The 14733-nt window shown below is 47.5% G+C and overlaps 1 protein-coding gene across 3 annotated transcripts in view; it reads left to right on the top strand.

The window, feature by feature from the left end:
* LOC307209076 (uncharacterized protein) overlaps window positions 1–14733 on the top strand; it is a 27004-nt gene extending 12271 nt beyond the window's left edge. Inside the window, exons 1-2 of one of the 3 annotated variants that reach the window (XR_013835301.1) lie at window positions 4283–4377; window positions 14549–14733. The gene's annotated coding sequence lies outside the window, so the exon portion shown is untranslated. Of the gene's footprint in view, window positions 1–4282; window positions 4378–12599; window positions 14123–14548 lie in introns of those variants that run through there. The other 2 variants (XR_013835302.1, XM_079964173.1) reach the window with 2 other exon arrangements.

The following is a 14733-nucleotide window of genomic DNA, read 5'->3' as shown; positions in this document are numbered from 1 at the left end:
CCTTTGGGGGTGACACCTGAGGCAGCCGCCTCACACAGGCCCATAGGCAGGCAGGCTCTGTTGATGTTATTGCCTGCTGGTTTAAATTGTGTTATTTATGGCTTGGTTAATCTTAGGGACTGCTCACCAGAACGTTTCTGATACAAATAACCCTTGATTAAATGGTCATATTTTATTAAAACCAGGTATCACACCATTTGTTTTCATGTAAAACGCCTTTAACATAGTGCCAGGCCTTGAGTTTTGATAAGGAAGCAGCTGTATCAACCTTTATTTTAAAAATTTTATTCCATCAGGAGATGTTTGGGGGGTCCTGGATGAGGAGGAGCCATCAGAAGTCTGGCCAGAAAGAGGTGAGGAGCAAGAGAAGGAAAGGAAGTTGGGGGTTCAAGATGGAGCCAACAAACAAGAGAGGAGAGAAACAGTGAAGCCAAGGGATGAACACAGTGTTTCCCAAGAAGATGAAAATCAGATTAACAGGGTGGAGAAAAAACATGAATGTACTGTGTGCGGAAAGAGATTCTGTAGTCGCGCAGCCCTTACTATACATCAAAGAGTACACTCAGGTGAAAAACCTTATGAATGCATGGAGTGTGGAAAGAGCTTCAGAGACAGTGGCCAGCTTAATGTGCATCAGAGAACTCATACAGGGGAGAAACCATATAAATGCCTGGAGTGTGGTAAGGGCTTCAAATTCAGTAGCCAACTTAATGTGCATCAGAGAACTCATACAGGGGAGAAACCTTATGAATGCATGGAGTGTGGAAAGAGATTCAGAAACAGTGCCCACCTTACTTTGCATCAAAGAACTCATACAGGGGAGAAACCTTATAAATGCTGGGAATGTGGAAAGAGTTTCTTTGACAGTAGTACCCTTACTAAACATCAAAGAACTCACACAGGGGAAAAACCATATACATGCATGGAGTGTGGAAAGAGCTTCAATCAGAGTGCCTCCCTTAATGTGCATCGAAGATCTCATACAGGTGAAAAACCTTATAAATGCATGGAGTGTGGAAAGAGCTTCAGTTGCAGCAAGTCTGTTAAAATGCACCATATAATTCACACACAGGAAAACCATAAAGGTAAAGGTAAAGGTACCCCTGCCCGTACGGGCATGTCTTGACAGACTCTGGGGTTGTGCGCCCATCCGGGTCACGTGGCCAGCGTGACATCGCTGCTCTGGCCAGAGCCAGAGCCAGAGCCGCACACGGAAACGCCGTTTACCTTCCCGCTGGTAAGCGGTCCCTATTTATCTACTTGCACCCGGAGGTGCTTTCGAACTGCTGGGACCGAGCAGCGGGAGCGCACCCCGCCGCAGGGATTTGAAAACCATATAAATCCATATAAATGCCTGGAGTGTGGAAAGAGCTTCAGCTACAGTGGCTACCTTACTAAACATCAAAGAACTCACACGGGGAAAACCATATGAATGCCTGGAGTGTGGAAAGAGCTTCAGTCAATGTTCCTCCCTTAATGTGCATCAACGAACTCATACGGGGGAGAAACCGTATAAATGTTTGAAATGTAGAAAAAGCTTCAGTGACTCCAACATCCTTCATGCACATAAGAGAATTCACACAGGACAAACCCTCCAAATGTTTGGAGTGTGGAAAGAGCTACCACCACAGTAACCACCTTTCTCGACACCAGAGAACTCCTTCAGGGGACTAACCCTATGAAAGTTGATGTGTGTAAAGAGCTTCGGTTATAGTCGTTTCTTTACTGTGCATGAAAGAACTCCTACCGGGGACAAACAATATACATTTTTGGGGTATGGAAAGAGCTTTCTTTAGTTGCAACAGCTGTCTAGTGATAAGTTGCCAATTTGTTGTTGTTGTTTAGTCGTTTAGTCGTGTCCGACTCTTCGTGACCCCATGGACCAGAGAACGCCAGGCACTCCTGTCCTCCACTGCCCCCCGCAGCTTGGTCAGACTCATGCTGGTAACCTCGAAAACACTATCCAACCATCTCGTCCTCTGTCGCCCCCTTCTCCTTGTGCCCTCCATCTTTCCCAACATCAGGGTCTTCTCCAGGGAGTCTTCTCTTCTCATGAGGTGGCCAAAGTACTGGAGCCTCAGCTTCACAATCTGTCCTTCCAGTGAGCACTCAGGGCTGATTTCCTTCAGAATGGAGAGGTTTGATCTTCTTGCAGTCCATGGGACTCTCAAGAGTCTCCTCCAGCACCATAATTCAAAAGCATCAATTCTTCGGCGATCAGCCTTCTTTATGGTCCAGCTCTCATTCCATACATCACTACTGGGAAAACCATAGCTTTAACTATACGGACCTTTGTTGGCAAGGTGATGTCTCTACTTCTCAAGATGCTGTCTAGGCCTGTCATTGCCCTTCTCCCAAGAAGCAGGCGTCTTTTAATTTCGTGGCTGCTGTCACCATCTGCAGTGATCATGGAGCCCAAGAAAGTAAAATCTCTCACTGCCTCCATTTCTTCCCCTTCTATTTGCCAGGAGGTGATGGGACCAGTAGCCATGATCTTCGTTTTTTTGATGTTGAGCTTCAGACCATATTTTGCACTCTCCTCTTTCACCCTCAATAAAAGGTTCTTTAATTCCTCCTCACTTTCTGCCATCAAGGTTGTGTCATCTGCATATCTGAGGTTGTTGATATTTCTTCCGGCAATCTTAATTCCGGCTAGGGATTTATCCAGCCCAGCCTTTCGCATGATGAATTCTGCATATAAGTTAAATAAGCAGGGAGACAAAATGCAGCCTTGTCGTACTCCTTTCCCAATTTTGAACCAGTCAGTTGTTCCATATCCAGTTCTAACTGTAGCTTCTTGTCCCACATAGAGATTTCTCAGGAGACAGATGAGGTGATCAGGCACTCCCATTTCTTTAAGAACTTGCCATAGTTTGCCATGGTCGACACAGTCAAAGGCTTTTGCATAGTCAATGAAGCAGAAGTAAATGTCTTTCTGGAACTCTCTAGCTTTCTCCATAATCCAGCGCATGTTTGCAATTTGGTCTCTGGTTCCTCTGCCTCTTCTAAATCCAGCTTGCACTTCTGGGAGTTCTCGGTCCACATACTGCTTGAGCCTTCCTTGTAGAATTTTAAGCATAACCTTGCTAGCGTGAGAAATTAGTGCAATTGTGCGATAGTTGGAGCATTCTTTGGCACTGCCCTTCTTTGGGATTGGGATGTAGACTGATCTTCTCCAATCTTCTGGCCACTGCTGAGTTTTCCAAGTTGCCAATAGCCAGGTGCAAAATGTGTCGGGCGCCTGGCTAATTTTGTACACTGCCCCACATTGGTATTTAATTAAAATAAGACATGAACTTGAGAATTTCCCCTCTGATTTACCAATCTGTTCCTTTAGGCAAGCATTTCTGACTTTTGTTTTCAGACTATGTGCTCAGAATATTTAGAGGGACGTTATAAAAATTATTGCAGAAGAGCTTCTTTGTATATGCTGTAACTAAGCAGTAGATCGCTACCAATATGCTCTATTCTGAACCAGGTTTATCCTTGTTTGATTATATAAGATACCCAATGCGTATAAACAGCTGCCCCGAAGTTGGGGGTTCAAGATGGAGCCAACAAACAAGAGAGGAGAGAAACAGTGAAGCCAAGGGATGAACACAGTGTTTCCCAAGCAGATGAAAATCAACTTAACAGGGTGGAGAAAAAACATGAATGTACTGTGTGCAGAAAGAGATCACTGTGCCACTTGAGAGACCTTTTGGATCAGGTGTTTAGAAATCTTGAACATAAGATAAAATTACTACATCTGTAGTCGCTCAGCCCTTGCTAGACATCAAAGAGTACACTCAGATGAAAAACCTTATGAATGCATGGAGTGTGGAAAGGGCTTCGAATCCAGTAGCCAACTTAATGTGCATCAAAGAACTCATACAGGGGAGAAGCCTTATAAATGCATGGAGTGTGGAAAGAGCTTCAGAAACAGTAGTCACCTTAATGAGCATCAAAGAACTGATACAGGGGAGAAGCCTTATAAATGCATGGAGTGTGGAAAGACTTTCAGTTGGAGTTCTTCCCCTAATGTGCATCAAAGAACTCATACAGGGGAGAAGCCTTATAAATGCATGGAGTGTGAAAAGAGCTTCAGTTGCAGCAACTCTTTTAAAATGCATCATATAATTCCCACACAGGAAAACCATATAAATCCATATAAATGCATGGAGTGTAGAAAGAGCTTCAGTGCCAGAAGCATCCTTATTAGACATCAAAGAACTCATACAGGGGAGAAACCATATGAATGCATGGAGTGTGGAAAGAGCTTCAGAAACTAGGCAGAGAGAATGTTCATTGAGGAGAACATGGTGGACTGTAAAGATTTAATTGGGAATGACATCTAAAAACTTATTTGTGTGTGTGTGTGTAATATAGACTGATACTGTATTTTAATGCCATATTTATGTATATATTTCATATGACCATAATGGTCCAAACAATAAACATATACAGCTTGTAGGCTTTTGTAGATACAGTTACGTACAGATAGATGGAATGTATAGGCAAAAGTCAGTAACAAGAAAATACTATTTCTCATGCCTTAACATGTTAGAAGCTGACTGGTTACTGCTGCAGAATCCTATAGTAGTAGTAGTAGAAGTAGTAGTAGTAGTGAAAATAAAAAATAATACCTAATACCTAAAGGCGCATAATGAAGGTGCCAGCCAAACCTCCCTGTGGAGAGCTTTCCACAAACGGAGCCACTGTAGAAAAGTCCCGATCTTGTTTTGTCACCTTCCACACATGGAGGAGGCACATGAAGAAGTGTCTTAGAGGGTGATATCCAGCCTGGGGCAATACTTGAGGTATTGTGATCCTGAGCTGTTAAGGCTTTATAGGTCAAAACCAGCACTTTGAATTGGGCTCAGAAACTAATTGGTTTCCAGTGTGGTTGGACCAGGATCAGTGTAATATGCTCACACAGTCTTGCTCCGGTGAGCAACCTGACTGCCAGATTCTGCAGCAGCTGAAGTTTCTGAAGCACCGCAGGCGCCACCTTCATGCCTTCAACAACAATGGGAAATAAGCAGGAAACTCGCTAAGGTAAAGGGACCCCTGACCATTAGGTCCAGTCGTGGCCGACTCTGGGGTTGCGGCGCTCACCTTGCTTTATTGGCCGAAGGAGGTGGCGTACAGTTTCCGGGTCATGTGGCCAGCATGACTAAGCCGCTTCTGGCGAACCAAGAGCAGCGCACGGAAACGCCATTTACCTTCCCGCTGGAGTGGTACCTATTTATCTACTTGCACTTTGACGTGCTTTCGAATTGCTAGGTTGGCAGGAGCAGGGACCGAGCAACGGGAGCTCAGCCTGTCGTGGGGATTTGAACCACCGGCCTTCTGATCAGCAAGCCCTAGGCTCTGTGGTTTAGAGCACAGCGCCACCCGTGTCCCTTTTTGGGAAACCCTCTAGGAAGAGACAGTAGAACAATAGAAATACTGGAATTAAAGGATTTGTTCAACTCAAAGCTCCCCTCCCTTCTCCATTCGAATGCATTGGCTAAAATGAGTTCAAAGACCCTAGGTGGTTAGATAGCTCCCCAAGCTGCAACAAGGAACTGGCCACACACTGTCAAGGAACCCAGACACCCCTCGCCTTAAGGACAGGTGTGACAGACAGCAGAGCCAGGCCAGAGTCTGCTGGTGCAGTCTCCCTGAAATTCTGTCAGAGTGAAGGAGCCTGTCACCAAATGGCTACAAAGTCACAAAAAGGGGAGGATAAAAAGGGAGAGAGAGAGAGAGAGAGAAATAGGGCTACGGGTCAGGTGAAGAGATGGGGCTTGATTTGAGAAGATAGGGATGGATTTGAGAAGAGAGAGGGCTTATGGTCAGGTTAAGACAGGGGTCCTCAAACTACGGCCCACAGGCCGGATCAGGCCCGCCAAGGTCCTAAATTCAGTTCTCGCTGCTGCTGCTGCTGCCTGTCTGGCTTCTGGTGCTGTGGGGGTCCCAGGCCAGACGTGGAGACGGCGGAGCAGGAAATGGCGGCGGCCAGGAGGCCTTGTGCGCAGGCGGTTCAGGCGGAAGGCAGCACCGCTGCTGGGGTCCCTCGCGGCTCAGTCGCCGCCCCTCCAGGTCTCCCACTTCCCCACCACTCTCCTTCCCATCTCGCAAGCCCCCGCGCATACCCCACCCACCCAGCATGCGCGTCTCGCCTTTGCAACCTGCCACTGTTGGAGGAGTTCGGAATGTTGTCAAGAAAAGCTCAGCCTCTCTTTCCCTGCGCACCGGCGCCAGTCTGCTCATGTGAGGCCGCCCTTTTTGCAAGTTTCCCCTGTCCTTTTTTTATGGCGGGGGTGTGGGGGTGTGTGAGGAGAATTCAGCTCCATGCCTTGGTAGCCTTTGCAAGTTTTAACTTCTTCTGGAAGGGGTTGGCTCTCTCCACGGAGAGATCCCTGAAGGGCTGCAGGTTGGCAAGAGCGGGCAGGTGCCACCCAGCGCTACCATTTTAATCTCTGGGGTGGCAGAAGAAGCCAAGGTGGGGTGGAACTGTCTATTTCCAGCCCCTGCAAGTTCCAAAGCAGAGAAACCTTTGGAAAAGTGCTGCTACCTCCTGAATTTGACACACAAACACCCCACTCTGCTTTCTCCCTTCCTAAGCCCCTCTCTCTTATCTTCCTCTCACTTTCCAGGCTTGCCCTTTCACTGCCATTCCCACTGCTCCCACGTTTTGCAGTTTTTTTGGGGGTGGGGTGGGGTGGGGGAGAGAAAAACGCCCGCCCATGATTATTTAGCTGATTCTCTCCTGACCAACATAAATTAGCAGGCCCATACTTCCCATTGAAATATTTATAGAGTGGTACCTCGGGTTAAGAACTTAATTCGTTCCAGAAGTCCGTTCTTAACCTGAAACTGTTCTTAACCCGAAGCACCACTTTAGCTAATGGGGCCTCCCGCTGCCACCGCGCGGTTTCTGTTCTCACCCTGAAGCAAAGTTCTTAACCCAAGGTACTATTTCTGGTTAGCAGAGTCTGTAAACCGAAGCGTCTGTAACCTGAAGCGTCTGCAACCCAAGGTACCACTGTAAGTTTATGTTGATTAAAATCATTATTCATTTTAAATATTGTATGGCTTCCCCCCGTCTCGCCCGGCCCCGAGCTGCCCCTTCGCGGAGCAGGAGGAGGAGCCGCTGCTGCCTCCGGGACGCCTATGTGGGTGTCGCCGCTGCTCAGGAGCCTCTGAGTGCGTGCAGAGTGCAGACCGAGCAAGGCAGCGAGGGCATCCCTGGGCGCAGCCGCCTGTGTGGCAAGAGCCGGGCTGGGGTCCGGGTGGGGTGGAGAAGGGCTTCCTGCAGCAACAGTGCAGGCCAAGCTGAGCCGGGCAGACGAGGGGCAGCTGCAGAGGTCTGTGGAGAGAGTCATCGGCATCTTCCAGGCTCTCATAGGCGAAGTATTGGGGCTCCTGGGGGGCCCAGCAGCTGGGGAGGGAAGGCTCCTTGACCCACTGGGACACCGAGGGAAATTGAGCCTTTTCAGCGGAGGCAGACATCACTTGACGCTCATGGAAACTGAATTGCATTTGCTGTCTTAATTATTTTGCAGCACATTCACTCAATTTGGCAAGTTCCTGTGTCATAGGCAAACTTGGCTTCCTCTGCCCCTAACCCTAGATCCTTTATGAGCAAGTTTAAAAGGCACAGTTTCCACTTTCTATAGCTCCAGTGGGAAAACTCCATCTTTCCCTACCATTTAGCCAATTCCTCCTTTGCCTTTAATCCACATTGTTTGAACTGCAAGTCATTAGCTATAACACGCAATGTGCATAGGAATTCGTTCATTATCCCCCCCCCCAAAAAAAATATAGTCCGGCCCACAACAGTGTCTGAGGGACAGCGCACCGGCCCAATGTTTAAAAAGTTTAAGGACCCCTGGCTTAGAGAGTGGGTAACTGAGGAAAAGTGACCCTCATGAACCAAGGTATTAATGGGTGAAGGAAGCTGTATGGTGTTAAAAGTATTTTGTGGCAGAGAGCAGTCCAGAATCAGAGGCAGAAGAGGAGGCTGGAGAGGAGCCAAGAGGCAGAGATGAGTCAGGCTGGTGACTAAGTTAGGGGGTCTCCCCCTCCTGCTCTGACCGGCTCCCCTCCCCCTTGATCTCTCAGAATCTGCAAAGGGATGAAGAGGGTGGAGCACAGGCAGATAAGGCGAAGAAGAAATCTCAGGTTGCGTGGGAGAGGAGCAGACTTAGGGAGCCTGTGAGAGACAGCTGAATGCTTCTCCATGAAAGGAGCAGCAAATCCTGGCTTATAGAAAGCAGTGGCGTAGCGTGGGGGGGTGCAGGGGGGCCCGGCCGCACCGGGCGCAACATCTGGGGGTTAAGGGGCGCAAATCCACAGGTTAGGGGCGCAAATCCACAGGTTAGGGGGTGCAAATTACTTGCCTTGCCCCGGGTGCTGACAACCCATGCTACGCCACTGATAGAAAGCCAGCATGTCAGGGAACAGATGAGGACAGAACCTTTTCCCCTCGAATTTGTGGCAACTGCCAAGAGGGCAAATCCTATGCTAGGGGTTATTAAGAACCTAAGAATGACTCTGTTGGATCAACCAGGTGCAGAATGGCTGTGACAACCCAGTCAGATGGATGGGGTACAATAAATAAATGATTATTGTTAGTATTAGTATTTGCTTCCACTGCAATAGCTGTCAATGTTTCCCTTTTTTTAAGGGAAATTCCCTTATTCCGAATAGGATTCCTCGCAAGAAAAGGGAAAGGTTGACAGCTATGGCCTGAAGTGGCTGCCTCAGTCTGCCTCATGGACTGTAGAGTTATTCTTAGGTTCCTAATAACCCCTAACATGGAATCTGCCCTTTTCACAGTTGCCACAAATTTAAATTCCAGGGACCAAGGGGGAAAGGTTTTGTTTTCCCCTGTTCCCTGGCAAGCTAGCTTTCTATAAGCAAGGAGCTACTGCTTCTTTCATGGAGAGGCATTCAGCTATTTTACACATACCTGAGATCACCCGCCTTTCCTGCTCTATCTCTGAAGGATGCCAAAAAGAGGCAGCTCCCTCCCTGTTTGGTCTTCAATGGTTAACAGCAGCAACAGCATCTGAGCCCACATTCCTAGAGCAGAAGATTGCAAAGAGGAGGAGAGGGTATGTGCCCCTTTCCTCTTCCGCAGATCTGAAAGGGGGGAAAATGCAAAGTGTTCCACGTGAGTTTCTTCTTGCTTTCGCAGAGATGCTGAAGGCGGCCGCAGGGAGGGAAATGCAAGATTAAGGCAAATAATTCCGCGTGCTGGGGAAAGCTGGACTCCCGCAAGAGCTCTTCCCCTAAGCGAATTATTAGGCTCATTGGAGAGATGCGCTCCGTGCACTGAGAGATCCAGGTAGGTTAATCACTCTGCAGGTAAGCATCCCTCCATGATCTCCCCCCAACCTACAACAGCTTCTTGTTTCCTGTGTTGGGGACCTTATTTAGGGAAGCTTTTAATGTTTGATGTATTACAGTATTTTAATATTTTTTTGGAAGCCGCCCAGGGTGGCTGGGGAAGCCCAGCCAGATGGGTGGGGTATAAATAATTAATAAATTATTATTATTATTATTATTATTATTATTATTATTATTCACTAGTAATCTGCAATCATTTCTTTATGCTGCATAAATTAAGGTTGCCACTTTCCACATCTCTCTCTTTGCTCCTGTGCCTTCAAAAGACTCCAGAAAGGCATAAACGAAGCTTTTCCACAAATGGGAAGGGGGACGGGGTTGGGAGTGTTAACGGAGAAATCTGAGGGCTCCCTTGGACAAAAAACAAGGACACCAGCCAGGAATACCAGAGCAAAACAGCAGCCAGTAGGCTTGGTCTTTACTGAAGACTGTCGCAACAGGATTCCCACCTGCCACAAGGTGGAACAAGATGGAAGCCCCGGACAAAAGAAAACCCAAACTTTTATTAGCTGCTAATTCCCATGTTACACCCTCCCAAAACTACATCACTCATACATCATGGTTACATCATGAAAGGGGAGGTCTGGTGGCAGTAATCTGAGCATCCTGGACCCTGCCCCATGGTTCTCCTTGCCCTCCACCAAACACCCATCAAGTGTAACAAAAAAGATATTTACATTTCCTTGTTTCCCAGCCAAGTTAATCACACCCTTTTATCTTTATCTGGCTTTGTTTTTTCTGGAATAGCTACCTGTCTGGCAAGGGACGTGGGTGGTGCTGTGGGTTAAGCCACAGAGTCTAGGACTTGCCAATCAGAAGGTCGGTGGTTCGAATCCCCACAACGGGGTGAGCTCCCGTTGCTTGGTCCCTGCTCCTGCCAACCTAGCATTTCGAAGGCACATCAAAGTGCAAGTAGATAAATAGGTACCACTCCGGCGGGAAGGTAAACAGCGTTTCCGTGCGCTGCTCTGGTTTGCCAGAAGCGGCTTAGTCATGCTGGCCACATAACCTGGAAGCTGTACGCTGGCTCCCTTGGCCAATAAAGCGAGATGAGCGCCGCAACCCCAGAGTCGATCACGACTGGACTTAATGGTTTGGGGTCCCCTTTACTTTTTACCTGTCTGGCACTCAGGTATCAGGATGCCAGGGATTATCACTCAGGCAGAGGGGCTGCTGAGTAGCTGAGCTCACATGTCTATATGAATTTCTGAAGTTTTCCCAGTGAGCCAGTACATGGATACATTTATCAGTTAATTCTTACATTTGGTATCGTGCAGCAGAGGCCCTTTGAATAGACAGGAAGAAACAGTGATGAAGTGTTTTGTGGGGACAAATCACAAAAGTGATTGTGCTGATTTTGGTAGTGGGTTGCATGCGCATGATATCTGCTGGAGGGGCATCCCACCCCCAAATCTATACATAAATTCCCGCAACAGGAGGCTCTCATGCCACATTGCCAGGTACCTGGTGGTGAATGTTAAACTGCACAGGAGCAAGGCCAGGGGAAAAAAACAACAACGTTGGCAATCCTAATCCATTTTGCGTGCTCAAGAAAGCCGGCCAATGGAAGGCGGAATTGAGAGAAGGAGTTCCCAGCAAGTTGGACCAAGAAGCATCACAGAAAGTGGAGGTGGAATGTATGGTAGCTGTTGTGGCAGGCAGCCATTGATAGCCGTCTCCTCTATATGAATCTTTTCCAATTGTATTTTAACACCATCCAAGTTTGTCACTGCCTCTTGTGGAAGAGAGTTCCATCGTTTAATAATGTGCTGTGTGAACAAGGCCTTCTTTTTGTCTTGCCCTGAATCTTCTGACCTTCAACTTCAACTGGACGAGCTTGAATTCAGGCAAAAATGTTCCTCTTTAACCAGAACAAAAAAAATTCCTTCCAATAGCACCTTAAAGACCAACTAAGTTAGTTCTTGGCATGAGCTTTCGTGTGCATGCACACTTCTTCAGATCCTCTGTCCAGAGAAAGCAGAAGGAGCGCCAAGCAAAGGCCGCAGGGCAGGGAATGGGGAGGAATGGCAGGGAGTAAACAGGGAGTCAGGAGAGTCCCCTGCCAGCCAGGGAGGAGCAGGAGGAATTATTATTATTTTATTCCTTCATACCCCACCCATTTAGCTGGGTTTCCCCAGCCACTCTGGGGAGCTCTCAACAGAAAATTAAAAGCAGAATAAAAGATCAAACATTAAAAGCTTTCCTCAACAGGGCTGCCCTCAGATGTCTTCTTCTTAGTTGTTTATTTCCTTGACATCTGATGGGAGGGCGTTCCACAGGGCGGGTGCTACTACCAAGAAGGCCCTCTGCCTGGTTCCCTGTAACCTCACTTCTCGCAGGGAGGGAACCGCCAAAAGGCCCTTGGAGCTGTGCCTCAGTGTCAGGACTGAGCGATGGGGTGGAGATGCTCCTTCAGGTATACATGCTGAGGCCATTTAGGGCTTTAAAGGTCAGCACCAACACTTTGAATTTTGCTCGGAAACATACTGGGAGCTAATGTAGGTCTTTCAGGTCTAAATGCTGGGAATGTGGAAAGAGTTTCTTTGACAGTAGTACCCTTACTAAACATCAAAGAACTCACACAGGGGAAAAACCATATACATGCATGGAGTGTGGAAAGAGCTTCAATCACAGTGCCTCCCTTAATGTGCATCGAAGATCTCATACAGGTGAAAAACCTTATAAATGCATGGAGTGTGGGAATGTGTCTGGCGCCTGGCTAATTTTGTACACTGCCCCACATTGGTATTAAATTAAAATAAGACATGAACTTGAGAATTTCCCCTCTGATTTACCAATCTGTTCATTTAGGCAAGCATTTCTGAGTTTTGTTTTCAGACTATGTGCTCAGAATATTTAGAGGGACGCTATAAAAAATTATTGCAGAAGAGCTTCTTTGTATATGCTGTAACTAAGCAGTAGATCGCTACCAATATGCTCTATTCTGAACCAGGTTTATCCTTGTTTGATTATATAAGATACCCAATGCGTGTAAACAGCTGCCCAGGAGGACTCCCCTTCCTGAGTGCCCCATTCCTGCCACTCACCACCTGCCCAGGGCAGGGCCTGGCAGGCCTCATAAGGACAGCTGAGGCTGCTGCTGTCGCTCCCCAGGAGAACTCAGAACAACACACAGTTATTTTTAAAATACTTTAAAATTTTCTTTTTTACCTTTAAAATTATTTCTGGCGTGGGGAAGGAGGAGTTACACTAAGACCAGACCATGTCATTACCAAGGAGGCAGGTTTAGTCATTGTTTGAGGACTATCCCTGCCTCCGGGGCTGGTATTGACCGGACAGATACTGGAATCAGCGAGGGATACCCACATGACCTGAAGGTGCTGCTGTGCAATGCCAGGTCAATTATTCATAAGACCACTGCCATCAATGACTTGATCATGGATGGAGGACTTGACCTAGCATGTGTAACAGAGACTTGGTTGGATGAAGCAGATGGGCCTGTCCTTGCCGCTGCTTGTCCACCTGGCTTCTCTTACGCACAGCAACCCAGATCATGTGGGTGGGGAGGGGGGGTTGCAGTGATTTTTAGGAAGTCATTAGTCTGCACTAGGCGTCCTGTTGGGAAGACCCAGTTCTCTGAGTGCATATTCTAGAAGTTGGGCAATAGGGGCAGTACAGGATTCCTTTTAGTGTACTGACCTCCCCACTGCACCAAGGATTCCCTGCCCGAGCTGCTTCAGGTTGTGGTGAATGTTCTCTTGGAAACACCTAGTTTGGTTGTCCTAGGGGATTTTGACATCCACGCCAACACGACCTTACAAGGGGCTGCTCAGGACTTCGTGGAAACTATGGCCTCCATGGGGCTGTCCCTGAATAAGTCTGGCCCAACTCATAGCCTTAGACCTGGTGTTCACCTCTATGGATGTTGGTGATCTGACACTAATAAAAGCGAAACAAAAGAAGTGCAATGGTCAGATCACTTCCTGGTGCAACTGGGCTTCTCCGCGACCCTTCCCCTCTGCAGGGCAGTGGGGCCTATTTGGATGGTCCGTCCCCGCCACTTAATGGATCCAAATGGTTTCCAGAGAGTGGTAGGGGATGCTTTATCCCATGTTGATGGCCTTTCAGCTGATTCCCTGGTGGCCCGCTGGAATGTGGAGTTAACCTGAGCTATTGACTGGCTCTGAAGCGCCCTCTCCAATGGCATGGAGCCTGGGCAGTTCCATGGTTTTCCACCAATCTGAGGGCAATGAAACAATCACTGAGATGGCTAGAGTGCCGGTGGTGGATGACTCATTCTGCATCTGACCGCACATGGGTTAGAGCTCAATGTGGAGCCTACCAAGTGGCGATAGTGACGGTGAAGAAGACCACCGCCTCTACTGCATCTGCAGAAAACAGACTTACAGAAGACTACAGACTTATAGAAAACAGACTTATAGAAACTACCAGACTTATAGAAGACATCTGAAGGCAGCCCTGTTTAGGGAAGCTTTTAATGTTTGACGGTCTATTGTATTTTAATATTTTGTTGGAAGCTGCCCTGAGTGGCTGGGGAAACCCACACAGATGGGTGGGGTATAAATAATAAATTATTGTGATTATTACTGAAAGTCACATATTTGTTGTCTGGTTTGAGAAATCTGTGACAAAGTTGTGAGATCTGCAGTTGCTGCCCCCAGACTGAGAAAGTTCATTGAGGAAAACATGGTGGACTGTAAATATTTAATTGGGAATGAAATCTAAAAACTTATTTGTATGTGTGTGTGTGTCTGTGTGTGTGTGTATAATATAGGCTGATGTTGTTGTTGTTGTTGTTTAGTCATTTAGTCGTGTCCGACTCTTCGTGACCCCATGGACCAGAGCACGCCAGGCCCTCCTGTCTTCCACTGCCTCCCGCAGTTTGGTCAGACTCATGTTTGTAGCTTCGAAGACACTATCCAACCTCTGTCGTCCCCTTCTCCTTGTGCCCTCCATCTTTCCCAACATCAGGGTCTTTTCCAGGGAGTCTTCTCTTCTCATGAGGTGGCCAAAGTATTGGAGCCTCAGCTTCACGATCTGTCCTTCCAGTGAGCACTCAGGGCTGATTTCCTTAAGAATGGATCGGTTTGTTCTTCTTGCAGTCCATGGGACTCTCAAGAGTCTCCTCCAGCACCATAATTCAAAGGAATCAATTCTTCGGCGATCTGCCTTCTTTATGGTCCAGCATATAGGCTGATACTGTATTTTAAAGCTGTACAGTGGTACCTCGGGTTAAAAACTTAATTCGTTCTTGGGGTCTGTTCTTAATCTGAAACTGTTCTTAACCTGAAGCACCACTTTAGCTAATGGGGCCTCCCGCTGCCGTCGCGCCGCAATTTCTGTTCTCATCCTGAAGCAAAGCCGGGAAAC

This window comes from Podarcis cretensis, assembly GCF_951804945.1.
Source record: "Podarcis cretensis genome assembly, chromosome: 2".
Classification (NCBI taxonomy): domain Eukaryota; kingdom Metazoa; phylum Chordata; class Lepidosauria; order Squamata; family Lacertidae; genus Podarcis; species Podarcis cretensis.
Note: the sequence above shows the minus strand (reverse complement) of the source record. Positions and strands in the feature narration are given on the sequence as shown.